General features: G+C 47.4%; 1 long non-coding RNA gene across 6 annotated transcripts; it reads left to right on the forward strand.

Annotated features, from left to right (window-relative positions):
- Window positions 1-4,826: 4,826 nt before the first annotated feature.
- Window positions 4,827-13,088, forward strand: LOC147996472 (uncharacterized). 6 transcript variants are annotated; one of them, XR_015672421.1, is made up of 5 exons: window positions 4,877-4,998; window positions 5,621-5,693; window positions 7,039-7,120; window positions 7,484-7,669; window positions 11,195-12,846. It is a non-coding gene; the product is annotated as an uncharacterized LOC147996472 (long non-coding RNA). The 6 variants fall into 6 exon arrangements; XR_015672425.1 differs by having other exon boundaries at window positions 4,892-4,983; XR_015672420.1 differs by lacking the exon at window positions 7,039-7,120 and having other exon boundaries at window positions 4,832-4,983; window positions 11,195-13,088.
- The last annotated feature ends 3,588 nt before the right edge of the window (window positions 13,089-16,676 follow it).

Below are 16,676 nucleotides of genomic sequence, written 5' to 3' on the forward strand. Positions count from 1 at the left end.
GCAGGTGCTGGATACTGAACCTAGAAGAGCAGCAAGTGTTCCTAACCATTGAGCTGAGGCAGGGAGGATGGCAACTTTGATGCTAGCATGACTCAGTGGAACACTGAATCAATAAAATTAAGGACTAAGAGAGAAGGAAAGAGGTTCCAGGTTAGGGACGAGTCAGACAGTGGCACTTTTAATGTCAGCAGTGAGGCGTTGTTTCTGCTTAGCTGTAGGCTCATTGTGTTCCTTATACCTGTTGGGGTTTAGGTTGCCTGAAGTATTTCACCATAACTTGTTTTGTTTTTTTGTTTTTTTTTTTTAATTTGAGCAGCAGCCTGGGGGGAGGGGTAATGGGTGTGGGATGTGGGGGAGGGTTGAACCTGGGCAGCAATAGCAAGACAGAGGGAACGAAGAGTCTTGAAGGGAGAGGGAATCCTTGGACTCTTACACACTGACTCGGTGGAACGTGAGAGAGGAGGGGAAGGAACCTTGGGTAACTCACCCTGCACTGCATGTGTGACTGATGAAGTCACATGGGAAAGGAACAGGCTTCACAGTGGGGCCTGAAGACCCTGTCTCAGTTGTTTCCAAAGCGTTGGTTGATGTTCAAGGCACAGAAAAGACAGGGGAAAGGACCTGAGGAGATGGCTCAGTGGGTAAGAGCACTTACTGCTCAAGCACGAGGATCTGAGTTCAAATCCTCAGAACTGACATGAAAGCCCAGCATGGTCTCTCATGGCTTAATTCCCTCATGTAGATGGAGACAGATGGATCATGGGAACTCGTTGGCCATCTAGACCAGCTGAAGTTTCATGTTCGAGCAAGAGATTTTACTCTTGTCTCAAGAGAATAAGGTGGAGGATGATGGAATAGGACACCTGACATTCTCTCCTGACCTCTGTATGCAGGTACATGAGTGCATGCACCCTCCACACATATAACACACCAACACACCACATATATACACGAAGATCCGTTAAAGAGGAAAGAGGTGAAATGCATATGACATCTACTATAATCTGCAACACTCAGACTTAGCTCTCGAAGATGCCCTCTGTCTGATCCGATACCAGGGGCAGGACCCCAGGATGAAGACAAAATCACATTCTGCAGCATCTTGGTTGCATAGGACTGCCCACGCTCCTGGACACCAAGCTCAGTTCCCAGAAACTGCTGTCTCTCAAGGAGACGCCCACTCGGGCCAACTACACAGATGGCTCTGGGGTTGTCAATGGAGAGCGGCCTAGAATACGCTGGCCAGCAGCACCTCTTCTTCTTGAACAAACTAGATTTAAAAACTGACCTTGATTTTCACAGGAGCTTGAGGCGGTTCGATGCCCTCCTAACCTCCAACCTGGCCTCTCCCATCACTAACATATTACGTCAGTGTATTTGTCCCAGTCGGTGAGCCAGAACCATTCCTAACTGACACCCATACACCTTTAGATATCACATCTCCTATTCAGACTTTCCTGGCTTTCAACCTTAACAGCTCAGAGGAATGCTGGTCAAGTATTTTGTAGAACATTCCTCAGCTGGAATTTGTCTAATCGCTTCTCCCTTCTGTTTTCAAGTGGTGGAGACTGGCTCCCTTGCCTCGGTGGCTGGAACAGGCTTGTTAGTATGAGGAACTGTAAGAAGAGCCCGAGGCATCTCTGTGGGGGTGCTATTGGGTCTGAGAAACCCAGTTTTAGAACAATCCCTCATTGATAGACCAGGAAGCTGCTTTGGGCCTCCACCCCTCCTTTTCTGGGGAGCTCTTCTGCATTGCACACCAGTGCCAGTGGCGCACAACTCTTTCCCACGTGAATTTCCTGCTCTACAGGGTCCACAGTCTTTCCTACCGTTCCTCACTCCCCCACCCTCTGCAGCCACACACTTGAGTTCATGATCACTGAGCAAATAAAACTGAGTTCTGAACTTCCTGAGTTGCGGTCCATCTTTGAGAAGTTAGGCAGAAGCAGTACATCCCCAAGTCTTACGGAGCCCTGTGAGGAAGCCCTGACACAAGGCAGTGTAGAATACGCATGTTCTACATGAAGGTTTTGTAGATTATAGTTCTGCTATACTTTTTCTTGAATGGGGAGTCTGGGAAGACACCCACAATTCTCAGCTTTGTTGAGTCCCAGGCTCTGACATCAGTACTTCCTGGTTTGTCTTGGCCTAGGATGACCACTGTAGCCTATGGTGTTCCTCTAGTAGCATGGTCTCTGTGACAGCTAGCTTTAGTCAACTTGACACAAGTCGTTTATGAAGAAGGAAAACTCAGCTGAGAAAATGCCCCCACCGGACTGGCCTGTGGACAACTCTGTGATGCATTTTCTTGACTGATGATTGATGTGGGGTGGTCCAACTCTACGGGTGGGGCCACCCCTGGGCTGGTGGTGCTGGATTCAAGCCAGTTAGCAGTAAGTCATGGCCTCTGCATCAGCTCCTGCTTCCAAGTTCCTGCCCTGACTTCCTTTGATGAACCATAATGCGAAAATGTAAACCCAATACATGCTTTCCCTCCGCTGGGTGCTTTTGGCCATTTGCATCCCAGCAGTAGAAATCCAGAAACAGTCTTGTTGGCAAGTCCTCCGAGCCTCCCTGTTATAGTCTGTGAAATGGGATACTCCTGAACACAGACTGTAGAGAGGCTTTCGTGAGGCTAAGCCAGCAGGACTGGTGTTTATAGATATTACTATTTCTATAGTGTTGTTCTCGTTACCAGGATTGGCGTGACCACCTTCCCTTTTCATTCGTCATCACACACCTTTAAACCATCCGTTGGAAGACACCTAGAGTTCGTATTATCTGAAGCACTGGCCACAGGGGGAACATTTGTAGGCCAACTAAGGTGCAGGAAGTAGTTGAGCCTCAAAATAACCTTTTTGAAAAAGGTACCTTGGTCTGTCTGGTTTGCCTAGCCCTTCAGTTTGTTAGGGAGGTCCCCGAATTCTTGTGCTGGGCAGCATTTCAAAGTACAGGTGGCCCAGAGTAGATACTGAAATCAATGTAACATGCTGTGACTAAGGACTAAAGAAGCTGTGTTTGTCTACCCTTGGACTTGTAACCTCAACACTACGGAATGTGGAGAAGGGAAGAAGGCTAGGCCTCCGAGCACTAACCTAGCATAAATGGTCAGCTCTGAGTTCAGTGAGAGATTGTGTCTCAAGGGTCTCCTTTTTCTACCCCCACCTAAGGGTTAGCAATTAAGGAAATAAATATGGAAAAGTTAGATATGGATGGTACCATATACCTGTAGTCCTAGCATTGAGAAGGCAGAGGCAAGAGGATTGCAGAATGTTTGAGGCCAGCCTGGTATAGAGAGTTCCAGTTCGCCAGAACTGCATAGCAAGAACTTATCTCAAAACATGGCAAAAAAAGGAGGGAGGGGAAGCTAGAGAGGTGCTTCAGTAGCAAAGTGCTTGCCGAGAACGTGACTCCAAGTGCTGACAGAGAGAGCTGGGAGTGTACCTCACGTCTGTAATTCCAGTGTTGGGGATATGGAGACAAGAAGATTCTCTGGGGTTCGCTGAGCAGCTAACCTCCCTATAGTTGTAGAGCTCCACGCCAGTGCAAGACCCTGTCTCAGAAAGCAAGATAGATGGCTCCTGAGAAACCCCCCCATGAGGTTGCCCTCTGGCTTACACACACACACACACACACACACACACACACACACACGCAAACACACACACAGACACACACACAAGCACACAGACACACACACACAGAGACACAGACTCACACACACATGCAGACACACACAGACACACACAGACACACACTCACACGCACACCTGTGTAGTATGTGATCCACATCGGAATACACACCTGCACACACAAAAGATAACCAAACAAATCCGGCCATCCCTGAAACCCTGCAGCAGGTGACAGCAGGGGAGACATGACTCAGTGTCAGAGCTGAGGGAGCAGGGCAGTGGGTGAGGGGCTGGGAGGTCAGAGGGTGATGCACTCAGCCCTGGACAAGTTGCAAAGGATTCATCTGGTGTCCCAAGGAAGTGTATGACCACTAAGGCTCAGTAAAGCCCAAAGAGCTGGTTCAGGGAGTGGCAGCAAGGGGCTACTTAAATTTGAAGCCTTTTGATCAACCTTTCCACACTGCCCAGGGTTCTCCAGCCCTCAGGCCAGGGTTGGGTGTCTTGACCCATTCCTAATGTGCTTCAAATCCTACCCTCTGAAGCTTTCCCAGCTCCCCACCTCCTCGGGGACTCTGGGATCTATTTGTGGTCACAGGCCTTTTTATGCTGCCCCCACCAGTTTGTGAATTTCTCTCCCTTCTTGGAGTATCACCTTTATCTACCAGTCCCCCATCCCCCAGCAGTCACCTCCTACCAGTAGACACCCGGGACATGTGTGTGCGTGCGTGCGTGCGTGCGTGCGCGCGTGCGTGCGCGTGCGCGTGTGTGTGTGTGTGTGTCTGTCTAGGGCTCTCCTAAAGAGAATCCTCTACAAGTAACTGCTGCACAGGAAAGATAAACTCCCAAGCAGTACTCTAGCTACACTCTCACTGCCTACCTGAGTGGCGCATACACTCCCCACCCCACCCCTAACCCTCCCCCCCCATGCTGGGAAAGAACCCAGAGCCTTGTACATGCTAGCCGTGCCACCTCCGTACTATGCCACGATCCCAGACCCTGGGGGGTGGGGAGGGTCGTTGTTGTTGTTGTTGTTGTTGTTGTTGTTGTTGTTGTTGTTGTTGTTGTAATTAAGCAAATAGGTAGAAATAATGAACACTCTCCTAGGACCAAATCTTTGTGGAAGTCTGAGCCATGAAGGGCCTAGGGAGTAAGGTGAAGACATAGTATTAAGTCAGAAGCCTCAGTGGCTGCCCAGAGCTCCTGGTGGGCGGGGCTGCCTCTGTGCTGCAGAACGTGTTGTGGCTGTTCCCTCAACTTTTATTGCCCTGGCTGTGCGTGGGCTGTGAGAACCCTGCTCCTGTCCCCAGGGCACCTTAAAGGATCTTCAGTACCTCAACTCTCAAGTTCAAAGGTGGGAATACACAAGGTGTGTCTGAGGTGTGGGAAAAAGAGCAGAGTCAGGAAAGGAGTGGGGGAAAGGGTTGCCCAGGGCCAGGAAGGAAAGAACGGAAAGGGAGGGAGGAGAGGGAACTAGGGGAATAGTTTATCTGAGGTACAGAGGAACCGTGCCAGAGGTGGGGGTGGGGCATGTGCAAAATCCCTTGCCCCTATAATCACATGCAAATCTATAAAGAAGGCCAGGGGCTTCTATCAGAGTCTCGGAAACACGGTGGCCGCGAGCAGCAAGTCGACAGACACTGTGCTAGCAAGCAGCTTGTGCACAGGTTTTGGAGAGCTCGGTCTGGCAACGGTGTGCATACTAGAATGGAGTCTCACTAGTTCTGCTGGTGGAAAACATGTTCCATGGCAAGATAATGTGTAAATATTTGAAATCTGACATGTGGGTGTTTAATAAGATTGTCTGCCTCTCTGTGGAGGAGTTAAAAATGTTTACTTCTAATAGAGGCGGGCCCTGAGTTCATACAGAAGCCTGAGAGTTCAGGAAAGTACCCACTAGCTGCGTGGCCTCCTTTGCTGACTGCCCCACAGTTGGCTTTGACTCTGCCGGAGGCTCTCAGCTCTCTGATCTGCCTTTTCTCTCATTCCAGGTTGGCTGGGTGCTGGTCATCGATTTACTCATTCCACAAATATTTTCTTGAATGCTGACTACTGTGCCAGGGTGTGAGTCAAACCCAGCCTTGACCTCAAATAAACCACAGGCAGCAAGGGAGAGAGATGGGGAATCAGGCGATGGGAGCGTGGGCTAAGAGCATCAGTGTGGGGGTAGAGGGACAGCCCATACGCTGCACCAGTGGAGGGGAAGCAATCAAAGTAGCCCACGTGTTTCTGAGCCCAGATGCCCCCTAGCCTCTTTGAGCCTAAATCCTCTCAGTCATGGAGATGAGTCTTACATTAGGCGACTACAGGACTAAGGACCAACCACTATCTGCTCCTTTTCCTTTTCATTCTAAGCTCCAGGACACATAACAGAGAAAAGAGCTAGCCTAAAGAGGTGGGTTTGAAAACATAGGACATGGGAGACAGTCCCATGGGTAAGAGCACTTGTTGCTCTTGCAGAGGACTCTGGTTTGCATCCCAGCTCCCACATGGTGACTCACAACCATCTGTAACTTCAGTTCCCGGAGATCCAACACTCTCTTCTGACCTTGGCAGGATCCAGAATCACACATGGCACACACACATGCAGGCAGGCAAGACACACACATGTAAAGTAAGTTTAAAAAGAAAAACAAAAAATTACATTTGTCGTATTTGCCAGGGACGTTTCTCTGAACCAGCCGCCTGACAGATAACTCTTCTGGTCTCATTTTAGCTGACATCTGTGCCTAGGTCTCCAGGGAAGAGTCCCTGGGTAGGAGTTCCCATTGCTGTCACGTATCAATGAAAGAGTGGGTACCCACCCTCTCTGTCTGAATTTAATACCCGACTCTTGAACACCTTGGCTGCTGAAAGGGTGCATGGGTCAGAGTCATCCTGATACTTAGGGAGAAGTAAGGAGGAATGGGCATCAAAGGAAATGGCTATGGTGGCTCACACCTAATGTTAGCACTCCGGAGGCTGAGGCAGTAGGATTGTTGTGACTTCAAGAGCAGCCTGGGTTATAACAACGAGTTCCAGCCCTGTCTCACAAAAGAAAAAAGTACAGAGATAGATGGTGGGCGGTAGGATATAGGTGGGGTGGAGGTAGTGAGTGGGTGGTGGGGTGTAGCTGGTGGGTGCTAGGGTGTAGGTTGGGGCTCATATGGTTGTAAAATCTAAAACCTGCAGGGGTAGGGGGCATACTGGGAAGAGTTTGGTGTTCTGGCCATAGACTGTCCTTGGACTCACTTCCACTACTTGGATGATGCCCACTTCCATTACAGAGAGAAAACTGCTTTAGGCAAACCTCCACTGGTTTTCATGAATCCTGCCCTTAATATACCCTCTCAAAAAAATCTAGAATAAAAAATCAAACAGCTGCATATTGTGACCTAAGTAAGTTGACACATACAATTACCTGCCCCAGGGCTGGCCATCTGAACTGTTCCTCATCATTGAGAGAGGCTAAGAGAAGGAAGACAAGCATTCCACACACCAGGAATGAGGAGGTAGCCTCTCCTCCCCACTTAAAACCCCACCTAAGGAAGTGGCCCTTCCTTTCCTTTCTTCTTGCGCTAGGTGTTAAGTGGACATAGTAGAGCGTATTACTGACCTGGGATCTTCCTCTCCTGTGACCTCTGGGGTGGCTTGCCCTGTTGCATACTTGATGTTACCATTTACAAGATAATTTGGCACACTCCATAGCCCAATGACCTGGCATTAAAAAGATACTCTTCTGTGTCTTAGATCTGCCTTCTTTCTGTCTACAGGTCCTGGGTAATGGAGTCATGAACCTTAAATTAACACAGTGTATGCTGGGCCTGTGGGTTTTCCTCTTTTAATAATGCTTAACAGCTTTCAAAAAATTCTAGTGTTTTCTGGGAGATTAGACGTGAAAGACGCTATGGGATTACCTGTTCTGCACTTCCGGTTGGTGGGTTGCCAGAAGTCCAACAGCACCAAGAGGACCAGTTCTGACATGCAGGAGAACGACAGCTCCATCTCCATCCCTTCCTCCTGTGGGATCCAACCTCGGCCCATCTCTCAGGTCCACACAGGTTGGGAAGGAAGCCTTTGCTCTCCTGACATTTATAAGGTGGTACTAGAGGGGAGTGGAACAGGTGGGATCCTTAAAGACAGGAACTCGGGGCTGGAGAGATGGCTCAGCTGCTAGGCACATCTACTGTTCTTCTGGGGAACCTGAGATCAGTTTCCAGCACCCGCATTAGAGGCTCACAAATGCCTGCCATTTCTGCTCCAGGCCTGAGACCCTTTTTTCTTGCCTTCATGGACATAAACACAGAGACACACACACACATACATATGCATGATTAAAACAAAATAAATCTTAGAAATAAAATCAGAAACTTTTTTTTTAATTCCCCATCACTTACATCCTGCTGGAACACTGTAGGTACTGGGGAGCATTGTTGGCTGACCAGGAGATTGGAGAGCACCCGCTGAGATGTCCCATGAGAGATTGTTTCAGAGCGCGCATGGGCGCACGCACGTTAGTACAGACACACACACACACACACACACACACACACACACACACAGTGACAAGACTGTCAGTAACTGTTTCCTGCATCTAAAGAGTTACATTGGCTTTTTTCAATTGATCCAGCAGAATTACTGGCACTTGCAACTTTATTTCCCTTTGGGAAATGTTACTGATCTTAAAAAAAATCTACTTCATTATAAATTGAGAGCCTCCTGTCCACGCCATCCCCACTGGCACCCGATTCCTGGACTTGTGCAGATGAGAGACAGGAAAAGTTTCTGTTTCCCCTGTTCTGTTCCCCCATCCACCCACAGGGCACAGTGTCTGCTGCAGCTCCTTAGATGTTGTATTGCCCCAGGGCAGAAACCATTCCTTGTTCTCACACTCAATGTGCACTCTCAGGCCCAAGCTAACTGTGAACCCAAAAGGTGAGGCGATCATCAGACTACTCTTCAGAGACAGCCATTTTCAACTCACACTTTCTTCCTAGAGTGTGGGAGGTACCTGTTGTGAAGGCAGTATTGGGCAAGAGTGTGTGTAGTCATGTTCGTAGACACACCAACACAGCACACTCGTACACAGCCACATATACACACATGCACACATATACACACATGCACACATATACACACATGCACACATATACACACATGCATGAACACGCACACACACAGGCACATATGCACTCATGCACACATACATGAACATGCATAAACACGGGCACATATATATACACACATGCACACATACGCACACATACATGAATACACACACACAACATACAGAAACACATACACACACGCACCAACACATGCATGCACACATGCGCACACACTCTTATGTGGGCCAGCCAAGAGTGGCTTTCTTCCTCCCTCAAGTTCTCCTGTCTAACATTCCTCTGGTCTTATCAGGAGAGGAGCTCCTGGCCTTCAGAGTGAGTGTTGTCAATGCAAGAGACAGTCAGTTAATTAGAGACAGCGTCTCCATGAATAACCATGCAAAATGTTTACTGCTGGGGTTCCAATAGCAACAGTCTATGCGATCTCTTTCTTTCCCTTTTAATCCATTATGTAAACCTTTTAAAGAGTAGCCTAGGAAACAAATTCTGAAGAGTGTTTTTCAGCCTCATATATTAGAGTAGATCAGCAATTTTCAGGTTAAGGACAACTTCGGTTTTCGTGATTAGACGGGAGGGGGCCAAGCAGAGTTGACGCTAACCTACGATACACAGGGCCCCTACAACAAACGATTACGGTGCTGAGAGTAAAATTCCCTAAGTCAAGTGGATATTTGGTCTGTCATTATTATGCTACTGTGTGGGGAAGCAAACGCTGAGCGACTGTTAGCAAGCATGGAACACTGCAGACTAAAATAATCTTCCAGGGCGAAGGACTCTTCTGAAGCAGGCTGTCTTCCAATACAGGTTTTCATTCCATCGTTTAGAATTTTTCACTTCTCCTTAGAGTGTGATCTCTCACTGTTAATCATATTTTTTTATTATTCACAAACGAATCGAGTTTTTATTACTCTAGGCAAGTAACAGAGAGGGAGCAGGGGAGCTAGAGATTTTTTTTTTTGTTAGATTTTTTTTTGTTTGTTAGATGGAGCGGCTGGCTCACTTGCCAACTGGTTGCCGCAGACTGTGTTTTCTGCAAATGGCTGCACGGCATCTCCCACCCCGCCTAATGCTCTTCTTACGACGCGAGTCTGGCATTGCTTCCCTGTAGAGGTAGGCAGCCTCTTCCCTGAAGTGGAATCTAGGAGTGTTTATGACTAAAGTTAGACCATGAGCCAGGTCATATAAGGAACGTAGCCTCCTCTGGTTCCTTGGATCCTAGTCAAGGAGGGAGGTGCGCAGGCAACCACGTGTGTGGGTGCTCTAGTCAGCAGCCCCAGGAAAGGTATTGTGACAGCCAGCATTAATCAGCAGACACCCCAGTGAGCAAGGCTGGTGGCTTCCTCCCTCTACCCAGAGTTACTCACCATCTCTAAACCTTTCCAAGCTTAGGAGGGTTGGGGGTAGGGAAGCTATCTATACAGGGGCTTTTTAAGGGCCTAAATAGCTTCTGTAGGCATAATAAAGTTGTTTTAAGCCACGAAGTTTTGGAATAATTGTCATGTAACAAGATAAGCATGGACTAGTAGCTCTCCCTCAAATATACATCACATGTATTTTATGATGAAAGTCCTAAATCACCGCCTATTGGGGACTTCTGGAAAAACTGCTAAGTAGTCAAAAATACAAATTCTTCATTTTTCAATGCCACAGATCTAACAAAGGGGTAAACAGGAAACGGGCTATTAGACTTCTATCCCATACCTAAGGTAGACATCACTATTGAATCCCAGAACTCTTTCTGGAGACACAGAGATCAGGCCCTAAAACCGATTCTCAAGAAAGCTCTCAGCACAACAAACCAGAGGCTGGGACTGACCGTTTGAAATCTCTTAGCCATACTCAGAATTCTTTGAGCACACTGAAGCTGGGCTTCGGAGCCGTCTCCCCAGACAGGAGATTTAACTGTTATTTAACCAGGTGCACACACCAGATGTGTGCTTCACAGAGCTGGTTGCAAACTTTGTTATATCAGCTTAGCAGAACACCGGCAATGCCAGCTTACCGTGGGGTTCAGGAATTTGGCCATAAAGTAATAGTAATCCGTTGATACCAAGAGCTACTTTTATTAAAAAAAATTATTAAAAAACAATCTCAAATCCCTGGTATAGCAGAAAAAAATGTTTAGCCCCTTTAAAATGTTGGAAAAGTCTCCAAAACAACTGAGCAGAGTCACACAGTGAGATGGACCCTCAAGTCCCACCCAGGGCTTGAAGGGCCGCCAGTGCTGGAGCTCGGTTCCTGAAGTGCGGTCTTTGGTTTTATCTGGATGAGGCACACGCGTGTGTGTGTGTGGGGGGGGGTGCTCTTGTGAGTGACTTTAGATGTTTGTGTGGTGCACATCATTACAAGTCTGACAGAGTGAATATGCCCTCTCCTTTTCAATTTTCTGTTTGTGAATTCGATGGCTTCAACCTCGAACTGACAGCTAAAGTCTCTCTCTCTCTCTCTCTCATCTACCAGAGATGCTGGGAGGCCTGAAGTTGTTTATTTTGAAAAGGAATGTAATAACGGTTATTTGAAGAAAATGACTGAGGTGACTGAATTCCTGGGCAGGCAGGCAGGCCGGCAGGCCGCACCACTTGACTGAGGCACTATTTAACCGAAGATTTCAAAGATTCTGGTGACAACTCCATCGCTTGCTCTTTTCATGGTAACTTCGTTTTTTTTTAAAGCTTTGAATCAAGTCACCTACAGAAGGGAGACAAGGCAGACAGAAGGAGAGCCGCCACCATGCTGAGTTTCTCAAACTGGCCTTCGGAGAACTTCTCTTTGAAACGCTCTTTAATCAAGGCAATAACCCTGAGACGCTGTTAGCTCAGAGTTGCCCCCTGTACGTCTCTGCCTTCTCTCCTGTGTCCCCTTCTTCCTGTCAAATTCCCTTGTGACCCACCAGTTTTCTCCCTGACAAACCAACAAGCCTTGTCTTGTGTGTACAGATTCAGGTTATGATTTTCCTCCACGATGCCTTCCAGACTCCTCATTGTCCATTCTGTTCTTCTAGAAACCTTGTGACTCCTTCATTAGCTGACAAACTAGTTCAAGAACTTTTCCTACTAACAGTTAGTGCCCCAAAGGAGGAACGACTATACCTGAGAACCAAATAAATCGCAAAAAAAACATATTTGCAGAACTGGAGTTAGGGGCACTTGCTGCTAGAGGACCCAAGTTCAGCTCCCGGCGTCCCACATGGCACCTTAAAATGCTCTGTAGCTCTAGCTTTAGGGAGCCCAAGGCTCATGCATGGTACACACACATAAATGCAGGGAAAACATTCATACATGTATAATGAAATGCTTTAATCTTCTATTTAAAAAGCAAATGGATTTAGGTGTTTTATTCATTTAGATGATACTATAAAAAATTTAAATTCCAGGGGCCAGGGAAGATAACTCAGTTGGTAAAATGTCGGGAAACAACCATGCCTGCATGAGTTAAGTCCCTGATACTCATGTAAGAAGCCAGTGTCTTGACTCTCCATGGGTCTTGGCTGCTGCTATTGGTCTTGACCTCAAGAGAGTTAAGATGACTTTTCTGGGCAGCTATAAGGAACAAGGGCATTTCACTGCCTGGTTTCTGGTAGCTAGCATGAAGTACAGAACACACGTTTGGAGGGCACCTATTCCTGAGTTCTCGGCGTGCAATTTGATTTGTAAACCTGAGGGGTGCCCACTGACACACTCGTCGTTAAATGTGCACGGAAATGTTTCTCGGGTATGTTATATAACCTCTTGTCTCCTTAAGCTGGATATTCTAAGCATAATTTAGCCTTTAGCCCTTCCTTATATACTCAAGGCTCACCAATGTGAACATTAGCTACAGTTAACCAGCCGGTAAGACAGCAATGCCCTCGAGGGCTGTTGAAGTACATAGGGCTGTTTTTAACCTACATTGTAAGTGGTCCCAGGCTACTGTGCTATTTGAGTTCATGTGTCTGCTTTTCATAGATTTTTCTGCCGTGCTGTCAGCCTCTTGGTTATTGACTCTCGATGCTATTAGGATCTTCCGACATTAGTATTTCTTTCTCATCTTAGATTAGCTACTTACAAAGAATGAAGCCCTAATTCATAGGCGCATTTTGTCAGAGCAATGAGTCAATAAATATCCATTCTTATGGTTGAGGGGGATTTCTTAGGAGTAGGCAACATGAATTTAGTGAACTGAATCTATAACATTTCTGTTAACTTTCTGATTCTCTGGGCCAATATTGATGAGGCTGTTAGCTAATTAACGCTCTGGAAGCATCCATTGGTACCTGCGCTTTCTCAGTTCCTTTCAAGGGAAATTGTCCGACTAAGACACCCTTTGCTTCTCAGGTAGGTGCGTTTTGTTGGAGTAAACCACAATTTACAAATCCATCACACATGCTGTATGTGATTGGCTGGTAGGGGGCCCCTGACCCTAGGCCAACCAGATCACAGACTGGCCAGTCACCCTGCTACAAAGATAAGTGGTGTTTAGCCAATCGTAGGCTAGGGGATGAGAATCCAGAAACAAGGCAGAGTGCTTAGTATGGCATTTGAAATAGCACATTAGGGGTAGATGTGTATCCCTGAGGTCACAGCCCATATGATGTTGTGAAACAGCAAAAACTATACGCAGCCAGGTGGAGGAAGGCAGAAGCCATGGGAGGAAACTCAGCAGGGCCGAGGCAGGGCAAGTGTGTGACATTGTGTGTGTGTGTGTGCCTTTACAGTCAACTCCATTGTTCTTGAGGCTGAGTAAGTCTATATTTCCCATCCAAAACAACAACTATGAAAAGTAACTTATTGTTTCCTGTATAAGCAAAAAGACAAGCTGTGACAAGAGAGTTCAAACTGGGAGACACTTACAACCAGCATTAACACAAAAGATGAGCTCATTAAGAAAAAGGCTACAGCTCATAACTATGCCTGACGCTGGCCGGCAGCCTAGTACAGCTGGAATAATCAATCCATCAAAGCAACCAGAACCAGAAGCAAAGACTGAGAATCTACATGATGAAAATGGAAAAGCAATCAGAAGAAAGCTCCTGAGTCCTGTGAAGGTTCTTTCTAATTAGGCAATTACAGCTGGTATATAACACCTGGCTCCCCCTCCTCTCCTTCCCCCTCCCCTGCCCCTTGTGATCTTATAAGGGAGTGTCACTATTCCCTGTGAGGTCCTACAGCAGCCTGTGCAAAAAGCCTCACCTAGACAGGTGCTCCCACGGGAGTCAAATAGGGAAGAAGACAGATCAGAGGAAAACAGTTACATAAAGGAGCCAACCAAGAGACTACAATTCATCCCTTAACACTTGCTGAATGGAGGATGCGGCTCAGTGGATGCTTCATGACCTTCTCAGGACACCCAATAGGGGTCTTCAGAACACGGTCCTCACACTATCAGGAAGCCTGCCTAAGCCAGGAACTGGCAGGCCACACATTGCTGGAAGCCTCAGGCCTCCTGGGACTTTGAAGCAGCCTCTCACACCACAGAAGGTGGGGCAGCCCTTCCAACAGGTGATGCCTGTGTTCTGAGGGAATACTGCTGAGACGAAGGCTGATGCAAGACTGAAAGGCAGTCAGGGTCCTCACTGGCAAAAGGAAAGAATGGCTGAGCAAGATGATAAACAAAACTGAGTAGCAAACGCCTAGGAGAGGGTTGACAGCAAGACAAACAACCAGGCTGTGCTGAAGGCTGTCCTGACTGCTCACCTAAAGGAGCCTGGGCCAGGGTGAGCCGAAACCTAGTTATGCCCAGGCAATGGAAAAACAGCGACATATTCTGCCTTTAATTAATATCTAAAAGAAGCTGAGCAGCAATGGTGCATCCCTTTAATCCCAGCACTCAGGAGGCAGGGGCTGGCAGATCTCTGTGAGTTCAAGGCCAGCCTCTTCTACAGAGTGGGTTCCAAGACAGCCAGGTCTACACAGAGAAGACCTATTTCGTGGGAGAAAAATGGCTGAAAGAAAAAGGTAAAAAAGAGAAAGAAAGGGCAGGAGAGAGGGCTCAGTAGGTAAAGGCACTTGTTGCCAAGTCCAAAGACCTGAGATTGATCCCTGGGACCCACACGGTGGAGAAAACCAACTCCTACCATACAAGTACAAACACACAGTCAATCAGCTAAATTTTAAAGGGAAGGAACACAAAAGATAAAGAGCAGAGGGGACAGAGAGAAATCATTTAAGAGTGCAATTCAAGATTGCGATACGATCTGAGTAGTTAATGTCATCCCCAGAAATTTTACCTCTTTGGGAGAGGAGGGTAGGCATTAAAGACAGACTCTTACCATGCAACCCTGGCTGGTCTCAAACACAGTGGTCCTCCTGCCTCAGTCTCTCAAGGTCTGGGATTATATAATTGACTTACCCCTTTCCTCTCACTAAGGAAACCTTTAAAAAAAATTGAAGTAACCCTCAGGAAGCCAACAAGAGGTTTCACGAGATGATAATTAACAAGTCAGCAACTCTTCATCAAGATGCTAGAGCCTAATTTGCATAGCCCACTGCAGCTTTGCTAATTCACCCCTTGGAAATCAGAGTTTGTAAAACTGAGCATGGTATGTGTGGAGACATATGGCAGGAAGGAAAGCAAGGTGTCTTAGTCAGGGTCTCCGTTGCTGCAATGAAACACCATGACCAAGAAGCAAGTTGAGGAGGAGAGGATTTATATTCAGTTTATATCACCAAAGTCAGGACTGGAATTCACACAGGGCAGGAACCTGGAGGCAGGAGCTAATGCAGAGGCCACGGAGGGGTGCTGCTTACTGGCTTGCTTCCCCTGGCTTGCTCAGCATGTCTTCTTACAGAACTCAGGACCACTAGCCCAGGGATGGCACCACCCATAATGGGCTGGACCCTCCCCCTTGATCACTAAACTGACAGCTGGATCTCATGGAGACATTTCCTCAACTGAGGCTCCTTTGTCTGTGATAACTCCAGCTTGTGTCAAAACCAGTACAGTACACAATGTAACCTACCCTTCTGTCACAGGGACAAGTTCTCTTTCAGAGGAACTATTAAAGGTTCTAGGGTAGGACAGAAGTGAGCCAAGAAGTGAAGGGTCAGGAACTCCTGGATGGCCCTGGGTGGCAGGCAATACATGCTGAAGAGCAGTGGGGGTAGAAGTGGACCCTTCTGAAGAGACACATGGCAGCATCCTCAGTACTGAGCTGTCTGACCCATCAGCACCACCTACACCTGCTGGCTGAGCTGCCTCTTTGAAGCCAGAACAGATCATTTTCCTGAAGCCTTTTCTTATTTCTTGAGAAGTCATGGGCATCTCACTGCGTTGCCTAGACAGGTCTCACACTTGGGACCGTAAACTAACGTAAACTATCCTCCTGCCTCAGCCACCCAAGTGCCAGTACTACAGGCATCTACCACCACAACCAGCTTTTTTCCCTTTCTATTGGAATATTTCCAACATGCCTAAGAGAAAACAGGGCTAGAGAGATGATTCAGTTAGAGCATTTAACGTGCAAGCATGAAAATCTGCGTTTAAATCCACAGCACACGCATAAAAAAGCCAGGCTTGCCGTGCATTTTTTTTTCCTTTTTCTTCGGAGCTGGGGACCAAACCCAGGGCCTTTTGCTTCCTAGGCAAGCGCTCTACCACTGAGCTAAATCCCCAACCCTGCTGTGCATTTCTTTAACCCCAGCACAGTAAGGCAGAGAGAGGTGGATCCTGGGAGATAACTGATCAGTCAAGGGCGAGCTTCTGATTCAGTGAGAGAGCCTGTCTCAAGGCAAAAAGGCAATAGTAAAAGTGATCCTTCAACTTGCCCATGTGATTGAGCGTATGCGCTCCCCCTCTCTCTCTCTCTCTCTCTCTCTCTCTCTCACACACACACACACACACACACACACACACACACACACACACACACACAGAGAGAGTAAGGCTCCTTGCATCTGCCGGCCAGTTCATGCTCCTTCCCCTTTACCTTGGACCCCTGCAGGCTTTCCTGATCCCACAGCTACTC

Source organism: Rattus norvegicus, chromosome 2 (genome assembly GCF_021556685.1).
Source record: "Rattus norvegicus strain SHRSP/BbbUtx chromosome 2, alternate assembly SHRSP_T2T, whole genome shotgun sequence".
Classification (NCBI taxonomy): domain Eukaryota; kingdom Metazoa; phylum Chordata; class Mammalia; order Rodentia; family Muridae; genus Rattus; species Rattus norvegicus.